Source organism: Heloderma suspectum, chromosome W, assembly GCF_057233095.1.
Source record: "Heloderma suspectum isolate Gila_16-S chromosome W, 16-S_ref, whole genome shotgun sequence".
Taxonomy (NCBI): Eukaryota; Metazoa; Chordata; class Lepidosauria; order Squamata; family Helodermatidae; genus Heloderma; species Heloderma suspectum.
Window position 1 is genome coordinate 58,352,186 of NC_139475.1, and position 16,749 is coordinate 58,368,934.

Below are 16,749 nucleotides of genomic sequence, written 5' to 3' on the forward strand. Positions count from 1 at the left end.
AGTCTACATAATCCTCCTGATAGGGGAAAAGCCTCTCTGCAGCAGATCTGTGGTTCAGATTCATGAAAATCTGAGCTCATTTGGTTCCATTGCAGATTTCTCCAACATCCCTACTTTCTTGACAAAGGCTGCAAAGAAGTTATTCCTGATTTTTTAAACCTTAAATGACTGTTTTTTAAGAGGGCTTTTTGTGGGGAAGGGATCATGTACAATGCTGGTTGCATAATATATGATGGGTTGGATCCAGATCTAGTCACATGCAACTGAGCTGGCAGAAGCAGAGCTACGTCCCCATGGCAGCCCCTTCAAATGCTACATAGATGGTCTGGGCATGTTTCTGAATGGGGTGGGCTGTGGTTTGGAATCCCCAAAATCCATGAGCACAGGAAGGAGCTGGGAAGTGAGCTTCCACCCACCCAGTTGCCTAAATCTAGATCCAACCAGTTTGACCACATTCAATTCCTTTACAGCAGGGGCAGGGGCACTGTGGTGTTTAAGAAAGGTCTAAGAAAAGGCCAAAAGCAGTGCATGTAAATATGATAAAGATTATACAAGAGGTGGAGTAGTTTTACAGGTACACAGGATACCTGCTGAAAATGTGGATCAAGAAGAGGGAAATGGTCATAAGAACCTCAGAAGTGCCATGCTGGATAAGACCCAGGGTCCATCTAGTCCAGCATTCTGTTCACACAGGGGCCAACCAGCTGCCCACGGGAAACCCACAAGCAGGACACGAGCTCAACAGCACCCTCCCACCCATGTTCCCCAGCGGCTGGTGTACACAGGCTCACTGGCTCTGTTCATATAACACCTTGTGATTTGCTTGCTTTAATTTACCAGTAAACTGTTGGGGTTAACACCCCAGGTGTCTGAAGTGTCAGTTACCCCAGGCCTACAGCCTCAATCCCACATTACTGGTAAGGGGACGTTTAAAAGAAGGAAGGTGGGACTCTGAAGGAGGCAAGAAGAGATCCTTACGGGGTTGCTCAGGGGGTCCAGGCCAAGGGTGGAACCCTGACAGGTGCATTTGGCAATTTGAGAAACTGTCCTGGGCACCACCACAAAATGGCTCCCATGGGAGGTGTGGCAAAGGACAAGTAACCTTCCCCAAAGACTGACTACAAGGCAGGCATGGGGTCTGAGCACCAACTAAGCAACACACTAAAGAACAGCACCAACAGAAACTGATTTCGCAGCAATCCCAGCTACCAGTAAGAAAATGTGTTAATTTTTTTAATTCAGCACTAGCATGGATGAATACACAGGGATTCAAACCCAGACTTTTAAGAACAAAGCACTTGAAGTCCCTGGGCCTGGATGGACAAATATGTCAGTTTTGGTTTCCCCCATGTTTTATTTTCTTCAAACCCAAGTTCTTTTTGTCCCAAATATGGAACGTTTTGATAAATTCTTATCAAAACCCAACTGAAATGAAATCCTCTCCTAGGGATGTGCAAACCCACCCCCGTCTGGGTTATCCAGGTGCCCACCAGCCCTTGCCCCTGCTCACCGGAGTGGAGGAGTAGGATATTCTGCTTGGTCTGCTCCATAACATTGTATGCTTAACTGTAATACTCTGCCTGTTATAATTAGTAAAGCTTTTTTTTTTTTTTACTCTTACCTCCTGGCGTGCTTATTGCTTCTGAATCCAAACAAGAACCTCTCTGCCTTTGGCAAAACATGGGGCAAGTAGGAAGATGAGTATAGCAGTTGCTTGCCAGAGCTTAGAAGGGTGATGGGATAAGGGGTTCAACTGATAGCGTGCATGCTATCAGATGAGGCTGCATACATCTCTAAGGAAGAGGTGGGTCTAAGTAGAAGGTTATCACAGGACATTTGGAGGGGGAAGAACAATGCTGGTTCCAACTGGTTTTAGGAAAAGGGGAAGGAGAAAGGAGTAATTTGACTGCAGAAATGGGAAACTAAGGCAATTTCAGGGTAAACAAGATGCGTCAGAGATAGGAGGGAATTTCTGGGAAATGTGTCATGAAAATACACATATGAAGAGATGTGGTCCAATGGAAAAGATAATGTTGGGAATATGTATTAGAGGGGAGGACATCAAGATAGAGGGGTATTTAAGTTTGGACACGGAAAGGATTGGAGTCTCGATGTCAGGGTGGAGACTGAGCCCATAGAGCCCCAGAGCAGTTCTGATTCTGAGGAAGAGCAACAACCCATGGGAGAGGAGCTCGCTCATCGCTCACAGGCACAGCAGCAGGGAGAGATTCCTCCTGCCAGCATTCCTGGGATAGATAGTGACCCTGGCAGCGAGAGAGCACTGGAGAGAGAGCTTGCTGGACACGCGACGCCAATGCTGGGAGCGACGACAGCTGGAGGGCGCGGAAAGGAGGTGTAGCCCTTGTTTGGCGCGCAAGCAACAGCTGCGTCCCAAGGACCCAAGGGAAAGAGGGAGGACCTCTCCCTAGCCCATAAGTTCAGGGTCTTGCGTGGTTCCCCTTCAAACAGGGACCAACTGCCTTACCTGGAGCTTAGGCTACTCTGCTGACTACCCCAGTGCAGTTCCTGGCTTAGTCGCTGGTGATTAGCATCTGAAAGAGTCATTAAGTTGTAAAAGGAATAAAGCCTTGGAAAGAATCCTCGTCGTCTGTGTCTTGAGTTGGCTATTGGAGGGGACTGTAAGAGGCAGCTAGGGCGCTCCTGACACTCTCTTTTAGGAGAGGGTCCCTTTTACCGGTAAAAGAACTTGTATGAATCATAACCAAATAGAGCTGCTAGAAGTGTGAGTATTACTTTAATCTTTGCTGGATGAAGGTTTGTGTGCTTGTTAAACTTTATCTTTTATCTTTCTTTAATAAATGCATTTAGATTATGTCATTGTTTAGTCCTTATTTGTAGAATTTAAGTAAATCTGAGTGAATGTGAACACTCTGGTCTCAGTCCCCAAAGGAACCTCGCCTACCACATCAGGGCCAAACGGGGGCTGTTTAAAGTAGGTGTGCCTAGGTACCCAATACCAGGGACCCTGAAATTTTAGCCTCCAGTTTTTCCCTTACAGATTAATGATCCTTCCACAAGTGGTTCTTATTTGTGGGATTTAGATCTCAGAGTGTTCCAGAGTACGTGTTTGCTTGTACTGCTTTTTTACTGAAGTTTGAAGTTTTTGAAACTTTTAAGGGATGCCTTAAAATTGGGAAAGGGCGGGTATGGAGGCCAAGAGAGACCAAATGAGAAAAAGGGGGGTTACGGAGTTTACAAGGGGGTTACGGAGTTTACAAGGGGGTTACGGAGTTTACAAGGGGGCATGGAGACTACTAGGGTATTTTTGAGCAAAGCAGATGAGGAGAAAAGGAGATTTAATAGGAATTGAGCAAGTGGAGGAGAGGAAAAGGAGTAAAGCTATAAGCCATTGACCAAGACTGAGCCATAAGCTGACTCCAGCAACACCTGAGACCACCCTTTTCAGGGAGGTACAGAAAGCAAGGGGGGGGGGGGTCAGTGAAATCTCATGTCTCAAAGGTATCCCTGCATAAATCTTCCATCAACAGCTGACCAGGTCTGGGCATAAAGCTTCAGCTCAATTCTGTGACTCAGTTGGTATGCCTCAAAAAGGTCTCCCGTTTTTGTCCATGAGGTAAGAATCAAGAGCAAGTAGTGAGAAAGGGATTTTTGAGCTAAAGAATAAGACACAGAGCAGGTAGAGTTGGCAGAGAAAAGTGATCCAAGCATAGTAACATATCTAAAAGAGTAAAGGAGTGGATTTGTGGAACGAGGAGGCTTTTAATGTAGAAAATCCTCTGTTCGCTTTTGAAGAGCAGGTTGAGAGTCTTAGGAAAATCTGTCTATGAAATATTAGATCGGGATCCACTAAAGGATCTTTTGAGTCTGAAAGGTAGTGTAAAGGAAGTAGCCAGACAAAAGAATTGATTCCATCCGGGGAAGGAGACAGCTCCCATTCTGAAGACTAGAAAGTTCCTGCCATGAACTGACAGAACCTTAGAATGGTCACAATTTGCCCTAAGTAATTGCTGTCTGGTACTGTCAGATAAAAAGTCCTTGCTTTCGGTTTAGAAGAAAAGGATGCCAGGCAGGCAGCAGTGGATCCAACACTATTTTATTGAACGTTTTGCAAAACGGGTGCAGAGCAGTCTGGACTCCGAGACACGTGTGCAAAAGCCTTTTATACCTTATCACTTCTATTGTTCTTGCCAATAGCCAATAAACAGTCAGTATCAGCTTACCAAGCCATTAGTCATGAGCGTGTCATTATGGTTCTCCTTTTTGCTCCTCCCACATTTTTCCCGCCACTCAGGCTCCTACGTAACTGAGGCGCCAATGGTTATGGAGTCTCTTTTTCTAACAATTCCCTCCTTTAAGTCTTTACTCACGTCTTAAAGCGTTTAAAACGGAGCCTCTTTATTGGTACAATAAAGCAAGAGCATCTGTTTTGACAGAGCGGTTTCTATCAATCGCTGGGATAATCCTCTGTCAGGGTGGACACTGAGCCCATAGAATCCCAGAGTAGTTCTGATGCTGAGGAAGAGCAGTCGCTCCTTCGGGAGAGGAGCGCGCTCCTTTTTTCCCAGGACCAACAGCTGACGGAGATTCCTCCCACCCACATTCCTAGTTTAGAAAGCAGTCCAGGGAGTGACTCTGCACAGATAGCAGACTGGGGGGGATGTGCGGTGCAGACGCAGAGAGCGGCGCCAAATGGTTCGTGCTCAAAGAACGGTTGCGCCCAGAGGATCCAAGGGAAAAGGGGAGGGATTCTCCCTAGTCCTTATATTCAGGGGTCTGCCAGTAATTGCCTTTCAAACGAGGACCAACTGTTCCAACTTAGGGCATAGGGATGCTGCTGCTCAGATCTAGTTGCTACCTGTAGAGTTGTTAAGTTGTAAAAGAAGAATAAAGCTTTGAAAAGAATCTCTTTGTCTGCGTCTGGACTTGGCTACTGGAGTAGACTGAGAGAGCCCTCCAAGGAGCCCTTGACAGCTTGGTCCCCGTTCCTCTTTTTTTTTCTCTCTCTCCTCTCTCTCTCCGATTGCCTTATGGAGGGTGCTGGGGACCCAGCGCTGCAAGCTCTGCTGCAAGAGAACCAGTTGCTCCATGTTCAGATGGCTCAACTGTCGGCGGCTGTGCAAGATCTACAGGCTAGTTTTCAACCCCCCCCACCTCCACTTCCCCCATGCTGTAAATGCCCGGTGGCGTTGCCAGAGAAGTTTTCTGGTGAGAAAGAACTTTTTCAGATTTTCAGGGCCCAATCAGAGCTGTACATGCACCTTCGACCTGAGGATTTCCAGACGGAACAGGTTCGTGTGGGTTTTGTCATTAATCTGCTGTCGGGCATGGCAGCTAAATGGGCTTCGGGACTCCTGCTCGCTAATGACCCCCTGCTCGGGGACTATCAAGGTTTCATGACAGCCATGGCCTGTTTTTTTGGTGACCCCCTGCGCACGCAGACGGCTTCTCGGGAGATTCGTTGCCTCCGGCAGGGTAAGGACTCAGTTTCCAGCTACGCAACTTCCTTTCGCTTGCTGATGAGGATTTACAGTGGAATGATGCCGCGCTACTGGCTCAGTTTTTGGATGGTTTGAACGATGAGATTTTGGATGAGTTGGCGCGCGCACCCAGCCCGCCTACTTCGGAGGAGCTCATCCACACCTGCCTTCAGATAGATAGTTGGCTGGAGGGGCGCCGGCAGACCCGGTGGGGAGCCAGGGGCCGGTATTTCCCTCCTCCCATTCCTCCATGTTTCCTGCCTCCTTCCCCATCCCCCGCTCCAACGCTGGGGGCAGAGGAGACCCCGATACAGCTGGGAGCTACTCGAGCCTCACTGCCGCCAGAGGAGTTTAAGCGCCCCCGTGCTGAGCGCCGATGTTTTCGATGTGGAAAGCTGGGGCATTTCACCAAGACCTGCCAAGTGACATCCATGGCTCCGCTTCCTCCTCCTCCTCCTCCTCCTCCTCTCCTTCCCCCTCCTCCTCGTCCCCAGGCCTGACTAGGCTGCCCCCCAAGCCTGTTGGGGGCCTCAGTTGTGGGGGTCAGTTCCCCACCGGGTGGGTGCTTTCCCCACCCCCCCTCCCATCTGCTGTTGCATGTTCACCTCCGCTCCTCTCAGAGGGGGGTGGTGGAGGCCCTGGCTTTAGTGGACTCGGGGGCAACGACCAGTTTCATGGATGAGACCTTCGCCCTTTTCCACAAGATTCCTACCCTGCCCCTTCCTGCCCCCTTGGCAGTGGAGACCATTGATGGGTGTCCTCTCTCTTTGGGCGCGGTGACCCGGATTACAGTTCCGCTCGCTATGCGCACCCAGTCCCACGTTGAGCAGATTCAGTTTCACTTAGCCAAGGTTCCCTTATGTCCAATCGTGCTGGGTATTTCCTGGCTCTCTAAGCACAACCCTCAGATTTCTTGGGGACTTCAGCAAGTGGAGTTTGCGTCTCCCTACTGCTGGCAGCATTGCTTCCTGGAGGAGGCGCCAGTCCCGGCCCAGGCCTTAACCCTTTCCTCTCCCTCCTCGTCGGTTTCTGGCAGTCCTTCAGCGACCGTCATCCTCCCAGAGAAGTGGCTTTTCGGGATGTGTTTGACAAGAAAGAGGCTGACCGGCTTCCCCCCCACTGCCCTTTTGACTGTGCCATTAACCTCATTCCGGGGGCAACCATCCCCGCTGGCCGGCTGTATCCGATGTCGGAGCCGGAACTTCGAGCTCTGCGGGAGTTTTTGGACACAAATCTCAAACACGGTTTCATTCGCCCCTCCTCCTCCCCCGCCTGCGCCCCTATCTTCTTTGTGGCCAAGAGATCTGGAGAACTCAGGCCGGTGCACGATTTCCGAAACCTAAATTCCGTCTCCATCCCTGACAAGTACCCCCTCCCCCTCATACCAGAGATGCTGGAGCGCCTGGGGCGAGCCAAGATTTTCACAAAGTTGGACCTGCGTAACGCATATAATCTCATTTGCATCCGGGAGGGGGATGAGTGGAAGACCTGTTTCGGGACCCGGTACAGAGCGTATGAATACCTAGTAATGCCTTTTGGCTTAGCCTGTGCCCCTCCCACTTTTTTGCGTTTTATGAATGCCATCTTCAGGGACTATTTGGACACTTTCCTCATTGTGTATCTCGATGATTTACTTATATTTTTTGAGGACTCTGAGGCCCATCAACGCCATGTCTCTGCCGTACTCCAGCGCCTCCATGAGAACCATCTTTATGCCAAGCTGGAGAAATGTGCGTTTGACCTAACCTCTTTGGACTTTCTTGGCTACGTTATTTCACCTGACGGTATCAGGATGGATCCTGCAAAGGTCCAGGCTGTCCTCTCCTGGCAGGCTCCGTCCACCAAGAAGGACTTGCAACGTTTGCTGGGGTTTGCTAATTTTTACAGAAAGTTCCTGCCCAGTTTTGCTTGGCTCACTTCTCCTCTCACGGACCTCCTTAAGGGCAAGAAATCTCCTTTTCATTGGACAGCATCAGCCCAACAGGCTTTCGATGAACTTAAGAGGCTTTTCAGTTCTGAGCCGATCCTGTTACATCCCGACCCGAGGAAGCCTTTTGTAGTGCAAACTGATGCCTCTGACTTTGCGGTGGGGGCAGTGCTCTTTCAGCCTCATCGGGAGGGCGGCGGGCTGCAACCCTGTGCCTACCACTCCCGGAAACTGACCATGTCTGAGAGGAATTATACCATCTGGGAGAAGGAACTGTTGGCCGTCAAGTCTGCTTTGGAGACCTGGCGTCATCTCCTGGAGGGGGCACAACACCCAGTCGAAGTTAGAACCGACCATCGCAACCTCGAACACCTTCAGACAGCCCGTGCCTTAAACCAGCGGCAGATTAGGTGGTCGCTTTTTTTTTCTTGGTTCCACCTTAAGATTTGCCATGTGAAGGCCTCAGACAACCTACAAGTGGATGCTCTTTCTCGTAAGCCTGATCTCCAGCCAGGGAGTGAGGAGACTTCCCCCCCACCTCTCTGATTCTTCCCCCTCAAGGTCTGGCGGCAGCTGCAGTGCCTCATTCTTTCGTTCGTTAACAAGCCTATTTCATATCGGGAGTGCCGAGCCAGGTTGAGGAATTTGCTTCCTCCCCCTGACCCTAGGATTTGTGGCACCCCATGTGGCACCCAGACCTCGATGGTCCCTCCCATTGTCATTTTCTCAGCTTCAGTGCAGATCAAGGCTGTCGCTGCTACCGCTTTCAAGCAGCTCGGCCATCCTCGTGCTACAACATCAAGGATTTTGGAGTAGTAACCCACTGGCCTCCAGGAAGGGCCCGTCCATTGGCAGAGTACCCCCGAGGCTACGCCCTTATTCTCATGCACATAGAGTCTAAACGATCGACTGGGATTTGGCATGGTGAGGGCCGGTGGTGACACAAGGGCAGTTTTAAGGCTGAGGAAAGACTTATTCATTTCTTTAGTCCATTTCTATTTGTTTAATTTATCCTTTTGCAGTGCCTCATATAGTGGTCATGCTATTTCCCCATAGTCGGCTATCCACAGCCGACAGAATCCAGTCAATCCCAGGTAGGCCCTTAGCTCACGGGGGGACGTATGGACAGGAGTGTCATGAATGACTTCGACTCTTTCTGATCCCAAGCTTTGGGTCCCCTTGGCTAAGTGGTAACCTAAGAATTTTTCAGTTGGTCGGACTAGCTGCACCTTTTCCCTTGACACTTTATAGCCTCTCTCTGCTAGATGATTAAGGAGGAAAATTGTTCCATTTAGGCACATATCCTTAGCCTTGGCTGAGATCAGGAGGTCGTCACAATATTGGAGGAGATGCACCTCAAGGTGCTGATGGACCCATGGCTTGAGGTCCTTTTGAAGTTGCTGACCAAAAACGACCGGTGAAAGATTGAGCCCCTAAGGGATCACTGTCCATGTTAATTGAACCTTTGACTCACCCTCTGGGCTTTCCCACTCAAAGGCGAACAAAGGCCTCGAGTCAGGGTGGAGTGGGATGCTAAAGAAAGCGTCTTTTAGGTCTATGACAGTAAACCATGCATGATCTTCTGGAATTCTTATGAGAAGGGTGTGTGGGTTAGGGACCACAGGGTGGGGGGCCTCGATTTGCTGGTTAATGAGGCGGAGGTCTTGCACAAGGCGAAACCCTTTGCCCCCCCCCTTTTGACACAGCGATAATGGGCGTGTTGTAGGGGGACATTATCTTGATGAGTCGGCCTTCCTCTCGGAGCTTCGTTATTACTGGTTGTAGACCCAGCTTCCCTTGGCGGGAAAGGGGGTATTGTTTCATATGAACTGGTTTCGCTCCTTCCTTGAGAGGAATTTTGTATGGTGCCGCCGATTTGGCACGAGAGGCCCCTCCAACCCCGGCCCAAACCAGTGGGTTGACTCTGTTTTCTATTAAGCACCAGTCTTCATTTGCCTCTGAGGTGGGTTCCTCCATGGCTTTAAAAAGGGCCATTTGATAGTTGCTGCTCTGTTGCTTGGGAAGTCGTACTTCCATTCTTCCATCAGGGGTGAAAGCGATCTCAATTTGGAGCTTAGTCAATAAGTCCCTCCCTAACAATGCCACCGGACAGGAGGGGGTACAGACAAACGCGTGTTCTAGGTGTGTTTTTCCAATTTTAGTAAACAAAGAACGAGAAGGGGGCACTCACGTTGCCCTTCCCTCGACCCCCATTATGGTGGTAGTTCCCCCACTTCCCGTTGGTGGCTTGTTAAGGGGGAGTATGGACAAGGCAGCCCCTGTATCCATAAGGGCATCATAGGAGCGACCCCCAACTTTAATTTTGACCATGGGGTCCCGTCTTGCCTCGGAAACGGCCAAGAGGGGTCCGGGCCCCGGTCTGTCCTAATCTCTTTCTTGTTCATACAACACTCTTTGTTCTTCCCCCCTGCTTTCTTTCTCTTTCTGTTTCAGGGCTTCACAGTCTTGTTTCCAATGCCCAATCTTCCTACAGAAAGCGCACTGATCCTTTCCTAAGGGAGGCCCTTTTCTGTTCCCCTTTCCACCCTTCTTAGTCCCTCCTTTCTCTGGCTTGAGAACAGCAGCAAGTAGTTTTGCCTGCCTTTTATCTTTTTCTTTTTCTTCTTCTTCCTCTCGTCTTTCATAGACCTTCTGGGCTACTTCAACCAGGACTCCCAAATCAGCCGCCAGTCCTCCTTCGACTTTTTGTAACTTCTTTCTAATATCTTGGCAGCTATTTCCTACAAACTGCGTTGTGAGAATTCATAGGTTATTTGGGTCATTCAGGTCGATGTCAGTATATTTAGCAAAGGCTTCTCTCAGCCTTTGGAGGAAGACGGTGGGGGGCTCGCTTTTGTCCTGTTTCAATGTCAAGACCTTTTGCAGATTGGGGGCCCTTCGAGCGGCCTGTTTCATGCCCACTAAAACAAGCCGAAAGTATTCGGCATGTAATTGCCTTTGCGCTGCCGTGGCCACTCCCCAGTCAGGCCTCTCAATAGGCAAAACCTCTGCCATTTGCTCCTCAGTTGCCTGAGGGTTCTCTTCTCTAAATCTAGTTCGCGCCCCCGCAAGGATAGTTGTTTTTTGACTAAGGAAGCAAGTGTTTAACAACATCTGTGTGTCATCCCAGGTAGGATTGTGTGTAAGCCTCACATTTTTCATTAAGGACAACAGTGGACCAGGGTCCTCTTCAAAGGGAGGATTGAACTGTTTCCAATTGTACAAATCAGATGTCGTAAAGGGAACGTAAACAAACATTGTCCCCTGTGGGTGTTGGGTGGTAGGATCGGGGACCTCTCTAATAGGGAAGGTCAATTTTACTAGTGGTTGAGGGTCCTTTCGTAAATTGTAATTAGTAGGGGTGCACGAAAGTCAATTACCTGGTCTCGCAGCTTTTCGTGGTGGGGGGGAGGCGCTTCGCTGCTCTCCCCCCGAAGTTCAGGCCGGGGGGGGGAGGCTTCCTGCCTCGCCTGGCCGAAATTCAGGCCGGGAGAGAGGCTTCCCGCCTCGCCCGGCAGAATTCAGGCCGGGGAGGAGGCGCCTCGCCTCGCCCGGCCGCGAAATTAAAAGTTAAAAAAAAAAACACCCCCGTGATAGGCTACATGACGATTAACGTAGCCTATTACGGCTAGATCTGCAAAGTCAGCCGTGATAGGCTACGTAAATCGTCACGTAGCCTATCACGGGTGACTTAAAAAAAAAAAAAAGCGCGTATGCAAACGGCGGCCCCCACAGGGAGCCGCCATTCGCGTTCCTTATTTGGTCGCTGTAGTCTACGTAATCTTTACATAGAGTACAGCGACCAAATAAGGAACGTGAATGGTGGCTCCCTATGGGGGCCGCCATTATCCGTACGCGCTTTTTTTTTTTTTAAAGTCAGCTGTGATAGGCTACGTGACGATTTACGTAGCCTATCACGGCTGACTTTGCAAATCTAGCCGTAATAGGCTACATTAATCGTCATGTAGCCTATCACGGGGGCATTTTCTTTTTATTTACTTTTATTGGAATGGCGGCGGCGGCAGCCGGTCGAAAGATCGGCTGCCACCCCCGCCCCTGACGAAGACCCGACGAACCGCCGCCGGGAGGGACATTCGGGAAAGGTAAGTTCCGTCCCGGGGGGGGGTGCGGGGGGCGGGGTGTGCGGAGAATTTCTCCCCGAAACTTTTTCGGGGGGCCGAACACGTTGGCGCTCGGCCCCCCGAAATTTCGGGGAGAATTTCTCCGCCAACCCTAGTAATTAGGCCCTCCTTTGGTTTCCTCCTCTTTATCAGGCACCTTTTCCTGGGTTCGAGGCCCCCAAGCACCCTTCATCTCTTTGAAATTTTTCTCGAGGGCGTCCAAACGATCTTGGAGAGTGTCCTCGAACTCAGTCATAGACCCAATATCAGGAATTTTTAACGGTTGCAACTCTTGGGCAGGATCCCTTGGGGGGGGCTGGGGCGGGCGTAGTCTCCCCGCGACAGCAGTCTCGTAGGGAGGAGGAAGCAACAGATCCTCAGGGGCCGTCGCTGCCATCCTAGGTGTTCCCTTCCTCGTCAGTTTTTTTCCAGTTATCACAGGGAGGGCCAAGGACATACATTTAACTACCCACAGGGCAGGCCTGCCGCCGAGAGGTACGCAAGTTGCCCATGAATCAATATAGGGGAACTGATCCCAACTTCCCCTCTGTGTTACTATTATGTGCACAGCAGATACCAGGGTTGGGTCAAAAGACCCCTCGGGTGGCCATTTGGGTTCTAATACCGGCCATTCCCGGGCACAAAGAAGGACAAGTCGATCCTTCGTCATCTTAGTTCCATAATCCTGCTTAAAATGTGACCAGTTGCACAAACAACACTCCAAGGGCGTATGGGACTCTTCCGTGAGCCTGGATTGGGACCCGCCCATGACGGTGGGATTTCACTCAACAAAACGCGCGTTTTGCCCTCCTCTGACCCAGCCCATCGCCGATACAGGGAAATGCAGATCGGGGCTCCTCACCCGCTTCGCCCGTAGGCGTCTCACACAATCACAAACGTACCACCGTCCCACGTGTATCCTCTAAAGTAAGCTGTTTCACTTACCCCGAGGCCTCCTCTGTCCCGCCCGCAGCCGCGTCCAGCTGCCTATTGATCCACTGCCGGTGCCAAAAAGGAGTGATCACGTCTCCCTCTCCCTCTGGCGTTGGTCCCCAAGCGCCTCCGCTGCCGCCGACGTGAGGAGAAGGCAGTGTAAAACAACCGCCTGTGGCCACTTCTCCTCCGCGGCCCCTTGGCTCAGTGCGAAGGGGACGCGCCCCGAAGCAGGATCCGAGTCACGGCACCAAATTGTCAGATAAAAAGTTCTTGCTTTCGGTTTAGAAGAAAAGGATGCCAGGCAGGCAGCAGTGGATCCAACACTATTTTATTGAACGTTTTGCAAAACGGGTGCAGAGCAGTCTGGACTCCGAGACACGTGTGCAAAAGCCTTTTATACCTTATCACTTCTATTGTTCTTGCCAATAGCCAATAAACAGTAAGCTTACCAAGCCGTTAGTCATGAGCTAATTATGGTTCTCCTTTTTGCTCCGCCCACCTTTTTCCCGTCACTCGGGCTCCTACATAACTGAGGCGCCAATGGTTATGGAGTCTCCTTTTCTAACAGTACCTTGGACAACTTGGAATGGTTTAAGGTAATATGCTATTTTGTCTGATGACTGAGAGGGAAGAGATAACTCACAAATACAGGTGGATGAGCTTGGTAGCCCCATCGAGAGCATCTGGGTTAAAATAAATGGAGCAAAGAATAAAAGGAACCTGGTGGTCAGAATCTACTACCGGCCACCCAATCAAGGAGAGGATGAGGATGAAACTTTTGAAAAGCAAATAGCCTGTGTTTCAAGGAAGCATGATGTAGGAGTAATGGGGGACTTCAATTTCCCCGATATTTGTTGGGAGACCAATTCTGCAAAACATGGTCCCTCCAGGAAATTCCTGGCTTGTGTGGCAGATAACTTCCTCCTACAGAAAGTAGAGGAAGGAACTAGAGGATCGGCTGTCCTTGATTTGATCCTAACCAACAGGGATGACTTAGTGGATAAAGTAGCAGTTACAGGAACTCTGGGGGAAAGCGACCATGTTATACTTGAGTTCTTCGTTCTAAAGGAAGCAAAACCCGAGTGTAGTCAAACGCGTAGCCTGGATTTTAGGAAAGCTGATTTTAATAAACTCAGAACAATGATCAGTAAGGTCCCATGGAAAACGACTCTAATGAGAAAAGGAGTCCAAGATGGGTGGGAGCTTTTAAAATAGGGATTACGAAAGTCCCTTACCTGAACCGAAACTTGATTTGTGGGGGGGGGGAGGTGCTCCGTCCCTCCCCCTGAAATTCTGGCCGGGGGGGGAGGCGCCCCGTCCCTCCCGCCACGAATCCTGGCCGGCCGGGATGCAAATGGCGGTGGCCGTAACCGCCGCTGTTTGCGTCCCTGCAGTCAGCCGTGATAGGCTATGTAAATGTTTACATAGCCTATCACGGCTGAGTGGGGAAAAAAAAAACCGTGCGTACGCAAATGGCGGCGCCCATGGGCGCCGCCATTTGCGTACGCACGGTTTTTTTTTTCCCCACTCAGCCGTGATAGGCTACGTAAACATTTACATAGCCTACCACGGTGTTTTTTAAAAATTTAGCCATGATAGGCTACATAAATCTTTACGTATACGTAGCCCATCACGTGTTTTTTTTTAAACTTGGAAATGGCGGTGGCGGCAGCGGGTCGGAATACCGGCCGCCGCCGTACCACCGCCGCACCGCCGCCGCCGCCAGGGACATTCGCACAAGATAAGTCCCGTCCCGGGAGGGGCAGACCGTTTTGCCACCAATTTCGGGGGGCCGAACGTGCTGTATTCGGCCTCCCCGAGATTCGTGGCGAAATTCTCTGACATCCCTATCTAGGGTTGGTGGAGAATTTCTCCCTGAAACTTTGGGGGGCCGTGCGCCAACGTGTTCGGCCCCCCGAACAAGTTTTGGGGAGAAATTCTCCGCACCCCCCCGCACCCCGCACCCCCCCCGGGACGGGACTTACCTTTCCTGAATGTCCCTCCCGGCGGCGGGTCCCAGCGGCGGTTCGTCGGGTCTTCGTCAGGGGCAGGGGCGGCAGCCGATCTTTCGACTGGCTGCCGCCGCCGCCATTCCAATAAAACTAAAAAAAAAAAACACGCCCCTGTGATAGGCTACGTGACGATTAACGTAGCCTATCACGGCTAGATCTGCGAAGTCAGCCGTGATAGGCTACGTAAATCGTCACGTAGCCTATCACGGGTGACTTTAAAAAAGTGCTCAATTCCTACTTTGGCTCAGTGTTCTCCCAAAAGAGGGTCTATGACTCCCCTGGCAAAGGCAAAGTACAGGCTGAAGGGGCAGGATTGCAGCTTGAGATGGACAGGCATATGGTCAAGGAACACCTAATTACTTTGAATGAGCTCAAATCTCTAGGGCCAGATGAACTGCATCCTAGAGTAATAAAGGAACTGGCAGAAGAGCTCTCAGAACCACTGTCTATTCTCTTTGAGAAATCATGGAGGACGGGGGAAGTGCCAGATGACTGGAAGAGGGCTAATGTAACAACAGAATGACATTGAATAGGGAGAAATGCCAAGTTCTGCACCTTGGAAGAGGAAACCAAATGCACAGTTACAAGATGGGGGATATGTGGCTCAACAACACTACAAGCGAGAACCATCTTGGAATTCTTGTCCATCACAAGCTGAATATGAGCCAACAATGTGATGTGGCTGCAAAAAAAGCCAGTGCTGTTTTGGGCTGCATTCATAGAAGCATCGCTTCCAAATCCCGGGAAGTACTAGTCACCCTCTACTCAGCACTGGTTAGGCCTCATCTGGAGTACTGTGTCCAGTAACAGTTCTGGGCACCACACTTTCAAAAGGATGCAGACAAACTGGAGAAGGTTCAGAGGAGGGCAACGAAGATGATCAGGGGACTGGAAACAAAGCCCTATGAGGAGAAACGGAAAGAACTTGGCATGTTTAGCCTTGAGAAGAGAAGACTGAGGGGAGATAGGATGGCGCTCTTCAAGTCCTTGAAAGGTTGTCCCAGAGAGGAAGGCCAGGATCTCTTCTCAATCATCCCAGAGCGCAGGACATGGAAGAATGGGCTCAAGTGACAGGAAGCCCGATTCTGGCTGAACATCAAGGGAAACTTCCTGTTTATATGACAATGGAACCCATGACCTAGGGAGGTGGTGGGCTCTCGCACACTGGTGACTTTGAAGATGAAGCTGGACAGCCATCTGTCAGGGATGCTTTGAATTAGATTCCTGCATTGAGCAGGGGATTGGACTAGACGGTGTTATAGGCCCCTTCCAACCCTACTGTTCTATGATTCTATGATTTTGTGGAATTCTCCTGGCAGGGGAAATGCCAGTCTGCTGCAGAATCTGGGGGTCAGATTCATGAAAATCCAAACTCATTTGGTTCTGTTGCAGATTTCTCCCATATCCATATGTACAACATTTCGAAATGTAGGGATGTACAAAAGTCACTTACCTTTTTGCAACTTGGATTCGCGGTGGGGGGGAGGCGCTCCGTCGCTCCCCCCGGAATCCTCTTTGGGCCAGCTCTGCTCTGCGGCGGCTCCGCAGAGCCGCCACACAGCAGTCCACAGCCGGAGTTCTAGCCACGGATGGGCTGCTGTGGACGCAAATGGTGGCTGCCATAGTGGCCGCCATTTGCATCCTGCGAAGCTGTTGTGATAGGCTATGTAAATATTTACGTAGCCTATCACGGCAAGCCAAAAAAAAAATAGCATACGCAAATGGAGGCGGCTACGGCGGCCGCCATTTGCGTTCCCCATTTTTACCCATTTTAGCCTACGTAAATATTTACGTAGGCTAAAATGGCTAAAAATAGGGAACGCAAATGGCGGCCGCCGTAGCCACCGCCATTTGCGTATGCTTTTTGGGGGGGGGGGCTTGCCGTGATAGGCTACGTAAATACTTAACTAGCCTATCATGGCTATGATGAAGAAGCAAATGGCGGCCACAGGGCAGCCGCCATTTGCATAGGGATGGCGGAGAATTTCTCCCCAAATCTTCGGGGGGCAGAGCGCCAACGCATTCGGCCCCCTGAAATCAGCGGTGAAATTCTCCGCCACCCCCCGCCACCCCCGGGATAGGTCTTACCTTTGGCGAATGTCCTTCCCAGCGGTGGGTCCCGGCGGCAGTTCGTCGGCCTTTCGTCGGGGGCGGCAGCCGGTCTTCTGACCAGCTGCCGCCGCCGCCATTACAAAGTAAAGTGTAAAAAAAAACACAACCCCATGATAACAACCCCGTTAACGTAGCCTATCACGGCTAGATTTCCAAAGTAAGCCGTGATAGGCTACGTAAAT